At 36.4% G+C, this 17,513-nt stretch overlaps 1 long non-coding RNA gene across 1 annotated transcript; it reads left to right on the top strand.

Moving 5' to 3' along the window:
* Nucleotides 1-1,237: 1,237 nt before the first annotated feature.
* Nucleotides 1,238-16,779, top strand: LOC135154802 (uncharacterized). Its single transcript, XR_010294242.1, has 3 exons — nt 1,238-2,085; nt 3,264-3,346; nt 15,628-16,779. It is a non-coding gene; the product is annotated as an uncharacterized LOC135154802 (long non-coding RNA).
* The last annotated feature ends 734 nt before the right edge of the window (nt 16,780-17,513 follow it).

Genomic DNA, 17,513 nt, shown 5'->3' with positions numbered 1-17,513 from the left:
TTTTGTATGACAATAGAGCACGGACAAGTATACATGTCGTATATATGTTAATAATATAGTCTTTAAAATAATTTATTAAATTGTTTATCACATTATTCTTTAATAATTATGATATGGGTCCATGCTCTGAAATCAGTGCTTCTTAGTCGATCCCCTATTTCCATACACATTATTTTGTATAAGCTTTTTATTGTAAATTTATGATACTGTAAAATTTTCATAATATTTATGCAGTTTATTTGTATTTATATTTGATTCGTATATGTATTTGAAAATACTTGAAATTAGATAAATTTCTGTTACAAGGGGGGGGGGGGCACGACATAATGACGTATCACACCTCGGCCTGCATGGGAAGCGTTTTATGAAGGTTGTCAGCACTGAAAAGTTGGCTTTCTCCGACAGTTACAGTCAGAGGTAAGTGCCTCACAGCCAATCAAAACCAAGGATTTCACTGAAATTGTCAGCACCGACAATTTAGTCAGTGCTGACAACTTTCACGAAACACCCCCCCCGGTGGCATTTTGATTGCGTATAAGGTATAATCCATAGATGAATTCCAGATGAATTCGGTATAGCGCCATCTTGTGATGAAGTTGCTACTAGACTTCGCTCAGAGAGATCAAAACTGGGACTGGTTCTTTTCAAGATGTTCTTGAAATGAATGATTTTTTTTTTTTGGGGGGGGGTGGACATTTCAGTATAGGTCATCACCCAATGGATCCTTGTATAATTTATTTGTACATTTTAAGTGTGAATAAGTGAATGAATTACATATTCAGATATTACTAACATAGTCATAGTAGGTCCATCGGAGGACTTAAAGAGAAAAAAATATATTCTCAATACTTTGTAATTAAGATACGAACAGTAGTTTGTTTTTATATTCTTCTTTATCCATATTTATTACAAAACCTTTCAGAACATGAAATATGTAGCAATGACATAAAATGTCAACAATAGCGCGAATCTATCTATCTATCTTTTATGTATTCATCTTTTCTCTATTGCAAGAGTTGACCTTTCATTCCCAAATTCCCTTTTTGATCTCTCTAGGTCTTGTTCTACCAAGAAAGCTCGGAGATCTGCATACAGCGATGACAAGTCATCTTCAATTTTAAAGTTATTGATTCGATAAAATAAAGAAAACATTCGAAGAAAGCAACCTGTTACGCACCCGGAACCACCTTTGACACACGTTAATGAATAACGAGATCTGATTGGTCGACTGGCCTTTAATGAATTGATTGCTTTGAAATCGCGATAGCTGAGATCGGAATCTCGCCCAAAATGACTCATCCTCTGAACTTCTGACCAAGCAGTTTACATTCTTCGTGGAAGTTGTAGCTGTAGACATCTAACAGCCACATGAGACAAACGATGGAGAAGATACTAGCTGTGGCAACCTATTAAGTCCGGGGCAAGAAGCTATCTGGATTTTTATTGGATTTACATTTACCCTTGGTGTCAGAAGTGCGAGAGTTTCATTCGAGATCCGCGGCTTGCTTCTGCCAACGACAAATCACAACCACGGTGCCCACAACTGCCCCGACGCTTTCCCGATCCGTGGTGGTTGCTATTGTGTGTGCATGTGTTGTGCAGTGCAGTGGCACTGACTCTGTCTCTGTTGAATGGACATGTGCTGCACTGCCTACAGCATTTTGTGTGGATTTATAGTACTCTGAATGCGAGATCTCCTCTCTAGCGGCATGTTTGTGAACTGAACCTATTTTAAAATTATGTTAGGGGCCTACATCTCTAAGACTTAAACTAAGTTAAAGTTTAATGCTCGGACTGTCAAATCTGATCATGTCAATTGTCATTACCATAAAATTTTTCAAGTTGTGAATGTGATACTAATAATTACTAGGTGTGGAATTGATATAATTTCCACACAGCCACAGAGACAAGTTTGTAATCAATTCATTGTTGAAGAGGTCTATCTGTGAACCTTAACAGGCTTAGTTGGATAGCTGATAGACCTATTAGTAATTACTTCTAGTTCTTCTTGATGAGGACACATGTGGAAAGATGTCGACCATTGCATCTTTAGAGGAGTTTATGGGACACCCACTTGTTGTTTGGGTAAGCATCAATCAAAATCATTCGAACGATCATCCATTGAGACCAGTAGTCTGTCCACGTCCACCATTAGACCATTCTAAATTTATTCTAGATAAATGTAGGCTCTACCCTGTAGGTATACTGAATGGAGGAAAACTTGATAGCAAATATTTAGCAAATTTAATGTTCTTCAAACATTTAATAATTTTAAGTAATTCTTTCTCCATAAAGATTTTAACTGAGGGTTATCTTATTTTATATAAATGGTATTGGTGATCAGTTAAATATAAATTTACATGCAGTTATCAACACAAGTAGTTCAATTATTTTGGACAGAATGCTTAATAAATCATTCATTTACTTTCTGTTTTTTCCAAGTTTGTAGCATGAAAAATTATCTTACTTGCAGTACAGAGCAATGTTTTATTATACATAGCAATGTTTTCCCGGCTTTAAGCCAGGAGCAACAACAACAACAACATTCCAAGTTTCAACTTAAGTCTGTCTTCATATGTACTTTCAATATGGCAGGAACATTTGTTTGAATGTATTTTGAATTATTAATTGTAATTTATCATACTTTTTGTTCTTTTTAATGTTTCTTTGAGACACTTAAGACAAGTAATTTGTATTTGATTAATCAATGAAGTATGATATTTCAATACGATTTTTGTTATATTTTTGTGCATTGAAGAAAATCTGTTACATGACCAAGCTTTTTTACATGTAGGTGGTGGGGGCAAGGCTTTTGGAACTTTAGGTGAAATTAATTTTGATTTTTTAGAGTGGAAATTTTTAGACATTTGCTGACCTGTTCAAACTCAATTTAAGTTTACATTAAATGTTCGATTGTGTGTGTTTTTTTTTTTTTTTTGCATGATCAGCCCCCTTAAAAGTAATAAGTATATTTCTATGGCCCCTTTCCTTGCAAACAAATGTAAACATTGAAAGATAGACCTACATATATTATCTTTGCTGTACATGTACATGTATGCTGTATCAGTGCAAAGTTCTACATTGTAGAAATGCTCTAGGGGATAGATAAGTTCTGTACATGTATTTCAAAATATCAGGCCTGGGCCCTTCAACATGCAGAATATACATCGAGAGAAGTGAAAGTTGATTTGGATTTAAAAAAAAAGTGAAAAAGAATTGTTGTCATGTATTTTCAGTGTGTCTTTGTCTCTTTGAATTAACAGGTGCAGAGTTTCAAAGATGGGAACCCATTGGATTATATGGAGCTGGTGGATGGAGTGCTACTTAATGATGCCATGACTCAGATGTGAGTAAAATAATATGCTTTTCACACTGTACTTTTTTTCCTTAACCCCGGGAAATTGGTGGGGCTAAGGGGGGGGCCTTAGCCCCACCAATTTCCCGGGGTTAAGCTTAGCCCACTTCGTTTTCACACTACGTTTTAGCAAAGTGGGCTAGCACGGTAAATAGTACGGTACTATCTGGCCCTGCAAAAAAGCAGGGTTAGTAGGCTTATTGTGGTGCTAGCACCACAATTGCGGTGCTAAGAGATGCAGTGTGAAACGAAACCGGGCTAAGGAAAAGTGGGGCTAAGCAATAGCAAATCACAGAATTCGAAATTGCACGTTAATCGCGCTCTGTATGGTAAAATCATCAATATTCATGAGCTGTGGGATAGTCCGGGGTTAAGGCGTTAACCCCGGCTTAGCAGATAGTATGGGGTTAAGAAAGACAGCGTGAATCCAAAAAAGATAGTATGGGGTTAAGGATAGTCCGGGGTTAAGGATAGTACGGGGTTAAGGAAATGCAATGTGAAAAGCATATATTAAAAAAAAGAGGGTTAAATCAGGGCCTTCATGCTATGTAAGCAGTTGAATGGAAACTTTGTCAGGACTTTTAATTACAGTGAATCACATACATTGCATTTTCGTCAAGATTGTGATGTGTTGCATTACTACAAAGACAGACACTATACATAATTTTTTTACAGATGGTCCAGTAGGAAACCTTCCATTGAGTTGCTCCTGATATTGATCTGTATACAACGTGTTACAGTTTGGGATATATATATCAAGCAATTTTCTGCAGTTATAACTAATCATTAGGTCTATTCCTCTATTTACTGTCTATGATTAGTTTCACAGCAGCGATTGCTTCTTAGCCTCAAGATACATGTGCATGCCACTTCTTCCCAGTCCAATTTCCTGTTTACGCGAGCTCACGTATAGTATAGGGCCTACACATTACACAGTAAATGTAATTGAACTGTGGAAAATGTTAAAAGGCAGGAGTCTTGAGAAGAAATTCACATGAAGTATAATGCATGATTTCACTGCTTATCCTTTATTCTGAAGATTCTAAAGTTTTTAAAGTTGGGATATACATGTAGGCCTACATGTAGTATGCATGCTGACTGTAACATAGTACCCAGTATTAAAGTCCAGGAAAAATTGCATATTTATTAAGTCACTTTAAAGTATTTGACAAGCAATTTTTAACCTTTATTGTACACAATTATACATGTACATGTATGTGTTTCATGTACTTGTGCAATTGTTCATAAGTCCCAATTTGAATTACCCGAAGTCAAACACATTTATGTGGGACAGTAGCTTTGATTACTAAAGGCAAAGTTACTTAAGTTTAGAGTGTATCTATATATTAGGACCACACTGAGATAGCCTTTATGTGTGAGATATACGTCACCAGCTGCAGATGACCTCTTGTGGTTGAGAGAAATTGAGGTCAAAATTTGTTTCAGTGTCATATGGGGAAATATAATATGAAAGGGTCAGTAATATTTGATTTGAATAAATTGGATTTATCTTCCGTTAAAAAAGGAAGCTTTGCTCTTTACAGGCTCATGTGAAGTTCAGTATGCACTGGTTGTCATGAAGCTAATGATAATTGCTTGATTTATGTAGCCAGATCTACATGTATATGTAATACCAGAGGATACAAAACCCAACTATTATTACCCTGAATTTATTTTGAGCTACTGTATGAATGTACATACATGTTCATTCATGTACATACAGTAGTACTAACATACAGGCACCACTTGCTCAGCGCTCAGTGCAGTCAAGGAATTAATCCTGCCAGGTACCCATTCACCTCACCTGGGTAGAATGCAGCACAATTTCTTGCTGAAGCTAAAGAAAGATGTACTTATAATAAATTAGGTTTATTATCCAATAACATGTACATGTGGCTACACCTTTTATAATATGCAGTGGTCTTGCATATTTGTTTGTAACAAGACCAAACACAGACTAACTTGTAATCCGTATTACATACATGTAAAATTGTAATGATCAATATTTAAAACTCTACAATCTGTCACTAATCAATAAACAAACCAGGATGACTAGTTTTAGAATTCTCACTTGAATGACTTTTGGATGACAAAACCATTGTTTACAGATTGTCACAGCTGTGTTCACCCGTGTGCATACGTTGTAAATATTTATCGATTTGAATCAGTGAATATTAATGTGCCAATTACTATTTCAAAGCCCAGTCAGCATATACCTGAACAATCAAGAATTGTGGTGAATGATGCCTCTTGAAAATTCCACTGGAGCACTGATCACCTGAGCACTGCCACTTTAAAGTAAATTTAGTACATGCAATTTCATTGATAATAAAATGACTGAATGAAGGTGTTTAGGAGATCAAAATGTAGTGTGTTCCACATTACCATTGTACACCTAATTTTAAAAGAGAAAAAAGACATACACGGTGATACACCTGTAGGCCCACATGTACATACATCTACATGTTTTAGATATCAGTTGAAGGTTCAATCATCTAATGTACTACAGGGGTCATGTATTTCTATTTTTGTACATGTACAGAAAATAATTTTCCTGGTATAGCACCTCACATTTGCTCCTCATTGTTTATGACTGCTTTTCTCTTAATATAACCAGAAATGCTGATCAAACTTGAGAAGTAAGATTATTCCATAATATACTATGAAACATCTATAGCCATTAGTAGGTGTACCTTCTCTACATGTGTATGTACATTTACCCGTACAATTATACATTATTTGTCGCAACATTGAGGAGATATCAAACACAGATACTGTACCTCTGAGGTTGCAGACTTGCAACACTTTTAGCGCCATGTGCCAGATTAACAGGTGTGTGTATGAGTAAGTCTGATTAAAAGTAACCTGACATACATGTAGTTTGATTTCCTGTGAGAGGGGAAAATATTAATCATTGTCTGCATGAAGTCAGATGTCATGCGCAGGCTTCCCTACTTCTTATATAAGTCAATTTTATTAAAATAAAAATAAATGCTAAGTACATGTAGGCTGTTACCGGTACTTAATTTTTCTTATTTAAAAAAAAAGCTATATTTTTTCACTTGTAACACAAAATTATAATCATAGTGGATACAAAGTCATCAATTCACATTTGTGACAGTCATTTGAAATAATACATTTGCAATGCAAAATAGTCAAAAGTCAGAAAACGTTCACTTGTTATGCTGATGCAATGTTTACCTGTTGGTGTACACTGTACATTTACAAGTATGTGATGAACAGCTTCATTATACATACTGTACTTATGAAGTGCCCTGCGTTCTCCATTAATAGGACCCTGGGCATTGGATGGTAATTAGTTTTCCGTAAAAATAGAACAAATTAGAATAACATCATCCCGGAAACCTGTTTAACTCGCACAGGATATCCAATGTAGGGTACATTACGTGTTGCTGCTGTATAGTAAGTGTCATTCAACGATATCTAGCTAGGCTCTAATTATATACATGTTAACTCTATCCTGGAGATTAAAAGAAACATTTTTTTATGATGATGGTAATGATCAGGATGGTGCGTACTCCAATCTAATCATATTTGCTGAACATCTTTATATCAACATTTTTGTTCAGATAAAAAGAGATCTAAACAAAAGAACAGTATATATACAAATATATGTACATGTAGGCCTACATGATTTCCAGCTACATGTATACTTTCATAAAAAACAAAAAAACAAAACAGATGAATAGAGAAAAGATATACCACATTGATTGTAATACGAAATGTATCATAAATAGCTATAGAGAAAATGTAACACAGTATGAAGGCCTCATCAAAGTTTGAAGGGTATACATCGTAAATGGTATCTGGATGTACAATACTTGTATATTTTACCATGTGTTTATGTACATGATGTGTAAAGCCTGAGATCATAAATGATATGACTGCTTTATACTGACCTACACTTATCTACATGCACTTATTTACATGCACCAAAATAACCATGTAAACCAGCAGTGGTTGGAGTCAGATGAAAAAGACGAAGGTGGCAGTTGAGTAAGGGGCTCGCTGGGGAGGTGTTAAAGCCATGATGAGCTCTGATTCCCCTTCATTTAATTTCTCATCCCTCAAAATGTCAGAGACACTGCTGGGAGTCAAAGAAGCTTTACTGGCTTCTCAAGCTGTGAGGGGAATTCCTTGGGCCTAGCTAGCTGGTGAAGGATATGGCTGATTGAACATCACTCACGCAAGAAAAGGCTTTCAAATTTAATTTAAGGTGGAGAGTCCATCATGTAGTACATCCATGTCATATAGGGTGAGAGGGAGGGGGTGGGGCTTCACTGAATGGTCAGTGGGGTGGGGGCATGGCTGTGGATGCAGGGAAAAAATTATTTTTTTTTTTTCGGGGGCTCCATTTTAAATTTTTTGTCAAATTTCGGGGGCTCCATTTTTACCTTTCGGGGGCTCCTTTTTGCATTTCGGGGGCTCTTTTTGAATGCTACTTTTTTGTATTTTGAGGATTAATTGTTCACTTATCAATTATTACTTTTTGTTTAATATTGTATGATTTTTTAAGTTATTTTTTTCATGCTTAGAATCTTGGGTGTGTGTGTGTGGGTGGGTGTGTGTGTGTGTGGGTGTGACTGTGAGTTGGACATGGATATAAATGAATTCAATATGTAATTTCTTCTCAGTCTATTCCCTGTACTAGGCCATATACAGTGTACATGTAATAAAGGCCCACATTATCACATACCCTAACTTTTCGTGAAGTTCTTTGAAAACGCAGATCTCCATGAAAACTGCATTTCTCTATGAGGGAGTCTAAATTTGGTGAGAATGTATTCATTAAGAACTTAAATATACATGACAATGAAGAAATCATCAAACTTTATTGGCAGTTTTGAATAATATACCCGAAATGTAAACTCTGTCTGAAACAGAAAATCACCATCATTGAGGCCTTTACTGAGCGAATTGTCCCCCAGAGCTCTGGCAGAGAGACAGAGCTCAGACTGCCTAGCTAATACAAGCGCCAATGCGTGCGCCTGCCGCCGGCCTTGTAAAATAGATGGAGCTTTGTTTGATGATTTATTGTCTGATATTTACCACATCCCCGAGAAAAATAAAACAATTGATTTTTAAGTTATAATTAATAAATAAGGTAAGTTATTTTGGATGTTAATAGGCCGTTTTGAAAAGCAAAGCCGAATGACAACTCACCAATGATAGGTTACTAGACTCGAATTATTTTATCACAGAATTGTGATAACTGTAGGGGAAACAACATGTGCATTAGAAATTGCACATGGTGGTAGTCATAATGGACCCCTATACATGCAACTGTTTCCCGACCGTCACGTTCATTTTTTTTTCCATACCTGGTACCATGTGTGTGAAAATACATGGTACAGAAAAAAAGACGCAACTTCGGAATTTGAAACTGCGCTCCTCGCTATTTTCAAGGCTTATTCATGATTTTGAGTGTGGATTTTGGATGATTTTTAAATGGTAAGTGGAGCTCTAGCATATGGCGCTAGTGGGTCGTTGAGTTGTTATCACTCGGCAATAATTTCGGGGGCGACATTCAGATTTTATGTCGCCCCCGAAAGCATGATTTTGGGTGATTTCGAGGGCGACTTTAGGCATTTCCGGGGCGAATTCGCCCGCCGCCCCCGTGTATTTTTTTCACTGTGTGGATGTCCCGTTGACTGGCCATCATGATGCCCCTCTCATTGGCCTGAGCATGTGTGTGTATTTGAGTTTTGTCAGACATGTATATCAATCAGATATGATTATTTACACCTGGGACCGACATTTAACGTCACCATCCGAAAGACGTGACCAGGGTTCGAACCTCTGCATCAATTTGTAACTTCCCCCACATTGCTTGGATTTGCCTGGGATATTTGTTCTGCCCTTTTGTATTTTTTTTCTTCATTTAAAAAAAATAAATAAAATGGGCTGTATGGAAAAGTGGCATTGTCTTAGAAAATATTGAAATTTAAGACCTGCCCCTATTTCTGCTACTGATAAAGAAGAAGAAACCATGTGATTATTTCGAACTACAATGTATATTACAAATACAGTATCATAGATAATTAATCATAGATATTGTAAATGGACTGTGAAGTGCTGTAGGACAGTGATACAGTACAGGTACAGTAGGCTAAATCAATACTATAGGCCTACATGTATGATAAACAGTGAATCACTCATTTTCCTTGGGTGGGCGTGTCCCCAAACTCCCCCCCAGTGAAGCTCAGAAATCAACAAGTACAGTGTGGCGTCCTTGGCAATTACCCAGTGAGCCAAATTATTTGCATTGTTGCCATGGAATTGCGACTACTTTAGTCAGAAGAATGACCATCACAAATATTGATAGATAAGTCAAGAATGCATGACTCGTGATTTGAAAACATCCTAAACTGGGTTCATTATTTCTATGCAGATTATTCATGTGGGTTGGTGTGTGATTGCTTCTTACATGTCATGTATAAAGCTTGGTAATGTACATGTACTTGTATGGCTCTGCATATTAAAAGAGACATGTACATATATTTGTATGTACATGTATTACAATTACTAATACATGCATTTTGCTCACAGCAAACCTCTTTGTTTACTCTGTAAGAAGCGTTTACAATTGTGGACTTGCTAATGGAAGAGCAAATACACAACTGATATTAAATCAACAACAAGAAATGAACTACATGTTAATTGGTTAGATGGTATTCCATGCAATTTGGCATTTTTATAAATGAAATCAAGTATAAAATGCAATCCATGCCCCCCCCCCTCCACCACTTGGTCTTGTTAAATTTGTTCGTTAAATTCTCTATGTTTTTTGGTATAGTATTACCAATGGAAAACTACATGTATACTCCCGAATTCATCAAAAAGGAGGCCTACTCCTGACTGAGTGTGAGTGAATGGCAGTAATGCATACAAGAATTCCAGGAGGGGGTTATTCTATAGCCCAAGTGAGAGATGCTTCACCATTCATTGGTATCAAATGTCTCTCCTTCACTCGCTCCATCTCGCTCTCATCCTCCTCTTCTCCCATCAGTCTCTATGCATACTTCTGCTTGTTCTATCCCTCTGTATCTCCTTTTCTCTTTATTCTCCAAACCTCTTTTAGTGAAGCATTTCATTAAAACAAAATAGTGATCGTAGTAAGTAGTGATTTTAGTCAGTAATTCCTTTTCACCATATAAATGTAGTCCCTATTTGTTATAAGTTACTGAAATCATTGTATCTGAATGGCTCAGAGCAAAAAAGTAAGTGAAAATCACTTGTTTCATCAAATGCCCCCCCCCCCCCCCCCCCGAACGTGTGTACGTACATGCCTCTTATCCCCTCCCCTACTCCTCAATGTCATCTCTCTTGTTTCTGTCTGATACATTCATGTTCTAGCTTATGGATGCACATGTATGTTTTTGGGGATATTCCCGGTGTGTTGTAATGGTATGTAAAATCATTCGTGTAAGGAGTGACTCACTCACCTATTGCATTCACAGTATGCATTAGTCTGCTGGGTTTAAAGGGGAAGTTCACGCTGAGAGTCAATTAGGTTCGAATGAAACAGGAAAACAAAAAAAGACATACCTGTATTACTATTAGCCTAATGGGGTTTGATGAAAAATCTATCAAAGATTAAAATTGTGAAGTACAGTATGGCAGGGGTTTCAATATAATGTCACATGTGAGCATGCAGCGCTCTCCCCCATACACCTACATGTAGGCCTGTATAATGAAGGCCCAAATGAAAATTTCTTACTATTAGTGTGACTGTCATTTTGTTGGAAATGGAAAAACTAATTGTATGCATGCATTCATTATCATGCACATTATTTCAAACAAGATCATGATTTATGAAGCATTGTGGATTGGCAATATGAATATGATGTTGGCCTATATTAAATAAGGGAGACACCACAGAATACATGGATTATATTTTTTTAAGTCATGAATGGATATTCACCAGACATCATTTTCATCTTTTGTTATTCATATGATTATATACGATTTTGTATGCCAACATGAATTCAGCGTGGACTTACCCTTTTTTTTAATACAGGGAAGGTTATTCAAATGAGCAAGAAATTTTCAATGGTACACAATAGTACTAGTATGTGTACATGTATCTAAAAATTATGAGCATATTAGAAAATATGTACAGGTAGATGTTATATATTACAGAAATTATTATGCAGGTACAATGTAGTCATGTACATGTACTGTGTTTGGTCATGCATGGTGTGTACACTTCACCATTTGTGACTATACATGAGAGTGCGAACTATAAATCAATATTTTCTAAAAATGCCTTTTAAAAATCAATTTTGCTAGAGTATTTGATGCACTTTGATGAGGTGAATTCCCTCGGGCAAATAAATTCCTGCATTCTCAGATAATATGCCAGATGAATTACTGGTTCAAAGTCAACTGTATATCATGCATGGCCTGGGAAATGGGCCTGGAATTAGAAGCACTAGCAAAGGAGCAAAGATAATTATCTTTTAACTCATTCTCATAATCTCACTACTTGCATACAAACACACCATGTACAGTACAATGTACTGTAGTACAGTGTAATGTACATGTATCTGCACAATGTAATGTACAATACATACATGTACATGTATACACTTTTCACACTTTTTTATGTACTGTACATGTACACAGAATATTGTTTTGATATGTGTTCCCTGTCTAATGGGGTGTTGCAAGAAACTTGCGATCAATTGCAAGTCAATTTTCGGTCCCTAAATCAATCATACTGTATGTCTTGCAGTTAATTGCAAATTAGTGATTGATTGCTATTTTGCTCCTTGAAACAAGAAGTTTAATCTGATTTGCTACAGCTAACGGTGATCTATCAGTTGTAAAATTGCAACAGAATATTTGCAATTGATCGCAAATATTTTCTTACAACACCCCCTATTGTCTTATGTATTTTGATTACTGGTAGTCTTCTTAGTTGAAATGGTTGGTAAAGGTAAATTTAGATATATTTCATACATGTATCTGCAAGCTCATACATGTATACATGTATGTAGAATGAATATGGCTTTAAGTCAAGCTTAAAACATTTAATTCAATCCATTGCCAATAAAAATAAATAAAAGTACAGTCAAGCAAGGAAGGGACAGTCAAATGCAAAGTACATCTGTACTGTTTCACTTTATATGAATTTAATAGTACTGTGGTACTTCAGGTACAAATACCTGTACATGTGTATAGTACTTGTAGAACTTTAATGAGATGGAATGGGAATATGGACATATTGATGGACTAAACAAGAAAATCATCTAGCTTTTTTTTGTATTTTAATAAAATGGAGCACTCCTTCCTCGTCCTATACTTGTATCCAGTCATGTGGACATTTATTATTACCAAGGCTATATCTATAACAAAGAGTTTTAGAAACTTTGAAAAATATAAATTTCAAAATAGGTGGAAGGCTGAAGGACAACGATGCCACCTAATTTGTGGGCTAAAATCAATATCATTACGAAGTCCGATCCTGCAATTTCATTATCTCGGGCATTCGACTGTTTGCGCGAGAGTCTTGCGTAAATATTGGGCCGTTGGAAGTGTGGTGATGAGATGGGTCTGGTGTGCGTAGTATGGGCCGTTCTCTCTCCTGCTTCACGTTCAAAACTAATTAGTTTCTAGGCTGGCCCAGTCCGCCAAGCAGCAGTTCAAACATGTGTGTGCTGTCTGCTGCCGCTCTTGCCCATTGGTATACATTTAGAATAGTGTAGGGCCTACAAAGATAGACCAATTGATGTAATGTACATGTGGTACCTAGCCACAGCATATGTTGTTGTAATGTCACTGTGTGGTTAAGGAATTTGTAATTGTGCTGGCTGCGGCCATCATGTCGTAATGGTATACAATGCACTACATTATCAAAGTGACAAAATCTTGAATTGAATTATCTGGATTTCTTGAGTGTGATTATGATCACATATATGCATCTATAGGCCTATATATACATGTAGTTCACTAAACTTTAACATTCAAATGATGTATTTAATAGGCCTATACTGGTAAATGGAAGCAGGTGACTGAATTTGAATTACCTTACATGATTCTTCTACAATGAAGGCAAATTTTGATATATAAGCCTATGAATAAAAATTATATGTAGGCCTATAAATGTACAAACACCATGGTGATGCATTTATTTGCTTCTTTTTGATACATGAAATCTCACTTTTGCGTTTTGCCATGACTGTCTGCACATATGTGGTATGATGGCAATTTGGGTAACCCCTATCGATTGGCCTATTGCTGGTGTATGTGTGCACAAGCAATTTGCCCAGCTACATGTATAGTGCACTAGCCTCTGGTAGACTGTAATAAGATATCAATAGGTGGTTTCAAACCGCCTCGATCACAATAATCCCCGTTAAATTAGAGAACTTTTTTAGGCTGAAAAATACCCATTAATTATTCATGCATTCATACCGCCCTGAAACATACCCTTCGGCATAAGTTCCTGAAGTTACGAGCATGCGCAGTATGGTCTGATAAGCAGCAAGGCGCGAAATTCAAAATCACTAGCCCAGCAGCAACCCATGCACGGCGGCGCACCCAACGACACGCTGGGCTAAAAGTTCCCGTAATTTGCTTTCAGACCGCCAAAATACCCACGACCTTGGAAAAATCCCCGCGAAAGTTCTCGTAATTTCGCCAAGTACCTACTATTTATCGGGTATTTTCTTTCGGGGATATTACGCGTAGTTTGCTTTCACACCGCCATAATACCTGGTATTTTCTGATCGGGGTAAATTTCCCGATCAGAGAATACCTGGAACTGGCGAACTTCGAGGCGGTCTGAAACCACCTATGTAGACATGCCTTCCTGATAAATAAGGCATTTCAATCCCTTTCTGAAAGATAAACAAGATATTTCAAGCCATAGCTAATCTGGCAGATCTGTGATAAGGGATTACATTCTGGCCTGGTTTCACTTCCACTTGTGCTTCAACACAGATTTGTTTTGGTTGAGAGCTGTTCACTGCTTGCTGGCTGATACATGTATATACTAAAGCCCCCTACCTTCCCAGGGGATTTCCCCTGTCACACAAGTTGCTGCGTTCTTAACATCGTACACTTTGGAGAAATAAAGCAATCCCTTCTTGCATGTTCATGTACAAGTATTGTATATAGCATAGATTTGATTTGATTTAATTTATTGTTTTCTTCTGCGTTCATAACATTCGTATAAATACATTTTTCATTACATACATGTAACAAACATAACATATTGGTAATTGATATTTGGCATGAATCATAAAGAAAAATAATGACTAAATAAAAAGTCATTCTAAACAAATATGATCTGCTACCAAATAATTTAACATTTACAGTTTGCAGGAGAAGGATTGTCATTATGAGCAGATTGCTTGAATAAGAATGGGAAGGGGACGATGAGAAAATGAATTCGAACCTATGTGGGAAATCTGGTTTCAGGTGATATGATATTATAGTTCTATGTTGTACTTTTTATTTCTTTAGAAACTTGTGGTGTACACTTCCTACTGTACATGTATATCCCAGATGCCTATTTCATAAAAATAGTTACAATTATGATAAACTTCATGTTTTGATTCATCCAGGAAGAAAGACAAATTACAAAGAGAAAATAAATCTGTTCATCTGGACTTTATACTGTTGTTAAAACAAAGAACAGTTTCTCGTCTGATCCGGGGCGCTTCTTCTGCTCGTCTGAACTGGTTATAAGTTATCAATTATGGTAATTTTAAATACCATTATGGAAACTACCATGATAACCTTGCCTTTTATTGGTAGTTAGCATTATAATGGCATATTAATTATATTCATAATTGTTTTAATCTTTTATGAAATTGGCCCCTGGCATACAAAAATTAGAATGAAACCGACTTCAGAAATCCCTGTTCTGGGTACTAGTAATTCCTAAATTCATATTATTTTCCATGAAGGCAGATCTATGGGATTAGATTATTATTTGAACTAATTTCTTGCAGTTGACTCCTATTTTTTTTTTGAATTCCAGTGAAGTTCAGTGACAATACTACCCCTCTGTAGTCAGTGCTTTTTCCATTGATGATTTAGTTTTTAATAGCCATTTTGCCCCCAAAATTATATGAAGAAAAATCACCACCATGGTCTTAAACGATAAGAAAAAATCATTTGCTAATGCTATGACTTTAGAACCACATAATTATCTCCATGTCCATGTACAAATATTTGTAGGCTGTAGTTATATTAATGACAATTTCTTAATCTATATCATATTATTGAATCTGTTACAGTGACACCAGACCGTCATCATCCCTAAGGGTCAACGGGGAGGTCAACGGTGATATCAATCTACGCATACAGAATCTGGATTCCTTGATGAAGAAAATCAAGTCATTTTATCTGGTAAGTCGCACCTTTTTCTCTAATGTATCAAAATCCTTTCTCTTTCATGTAGATTGAATGAGCCGATTGTTTTAGGTTTAATTTCATGTCAGACTTTTATAGTCATGTATCGCTGAAAGTAGAATAAGAAAAAAAATCCTGTTAATCTTTTTGTCCATATAAATTGCTAAAAAAATTGAAACTCTGTAATGTACATGTACCAAATCAATCAGAGAAATAAACAAATTTTCTGGACTTTAAAACACAAAAATTCTCACCATTTTTCTTTATAAGTATTTCTTATTGGTACAGTCAGCCCTGATGGTATCCTGTCACTTAATCAGAAGTTTAAGGTTTTGACTATTCTGAAATGAACAAAATAAATCTGTATCTTCTGAAGGCTGATTTTGATTGTTCAACATGCCATACGTACATGCAGACCTATATCTACATGTATATCTGTACTATTATACCCTTTTTACACAGGATTTTCTTAACCCCGGACTATCGCTAACCCCGTACTATCCTTAACCCCGTACTATTATTTTTCCTTTTCACACATGCCAAATTGTTATCGCTAACCCCGGATAAGGAATGCTTGCTTTTCACACACGAAACTCGCTAACCCCGGACTAGTGGTTTTTGTCGATCATTCGTAGTACAAGTACTTCACTCGTACCTTTTTACACACGCTAAAATTTCCTTAACCCCGTACTATAGGTGGGGCTAAATTGCCATTTAGCCCCACCTATAGTACGGGGTTAAGCTTAGCCCACTTTCGTTTTACACTAGCGATCTTAACCCCGTACTATCGCTCTTAGCACCGCAATTGCTGGGATAACCCTGCTTTTTTGCAGGGCCAAATAATCCCGTACTAAAGGTGGGGTTAGCCCACTTTGCAAAAATGCTGTGTAAAAAGAAAGTGGGCTAAGCTTAACCCCGTACTATAGGTGGGGCTAAATGGCAATTTAGCCCCACCTATAGTACAGGGTTAAGGAAATTTTAGCGTGTGTAAAAAGGGTAGAAGTGTAAGAATTAAACTGTATGAAAATTTTCCTTTGAAAAAAAAATGAAAGAACTGTGAATCTAAGCTTTGAATAAAAATAGGTAAAGTTCTATTGCTGTGACGGTATCGGACAGACAGGTTAAACTTCATATTCATACAGAGTTGGAGCGATTGGTCACCTCTGTGGATAGTGATCTAAGGCTGTGGCCCGTGGGTCATATGCGCATTCCTGCATAGTTTGCATTTGACAAAATAAATCTTTGTAAGGACAATGCTCAAGGCTGTTGATAGACCTTGATCTTGGTAGGCCACCACTTGCTTGTTGACACTTGAATTCAGCTTGGTTGGGGTGGGGATGGAGGGGGGGGGGGGGTTGACAAATTGAGCAAAGTTCCATTGCTTTTATGAAGTTATGATGTATCATTAATGAAGTGATGACATTTATGAAGCCAGTTTATGTTTGTATTTACTGGGAGAAGCAATAAAAGAATACTTTAAAAAGAATGGCTCATTTTTTAAAATGTTACTACAGTGTAGGAGAAAAACAAGTCTATTGTACATGTATCTAGGCCTATAAACACAATTTTGAATTCATGTCACAATACTGTAGTTACATGTACTGTACATACATGCCTGATAGTTTTGTTATTATCAGGCCCTACAAATATGCCTATTGCATTTATTTTGAAAATCAAGTGGTATTCATTTGTTTTCGATTTCCATATATAAACCACAAAGTGATTTTTATGCGTGATTGTTAGAAAACCACATTTTAATCTTACTGCAATT

This window comes from Lytechinus pictus, chromosome 7 (assembly GCF_037042905.1).
Source record: "Lytechinus pictus isolate F3 Inbred chromosome 7, Lp3.0, whole genome shotgun sequence".
Taxonomy (NCBI): Eukaryota; Metazoa; Echinodermata; class Echinoidea; order Temnopleuroida; family Toxopneustidae; genus Lytechinus; species Lytechinus pictus.
Note: the sequence above shows the minus strand (reverse complement) of the source record. Positions and strands in the feature narration are given on the sequence as shown.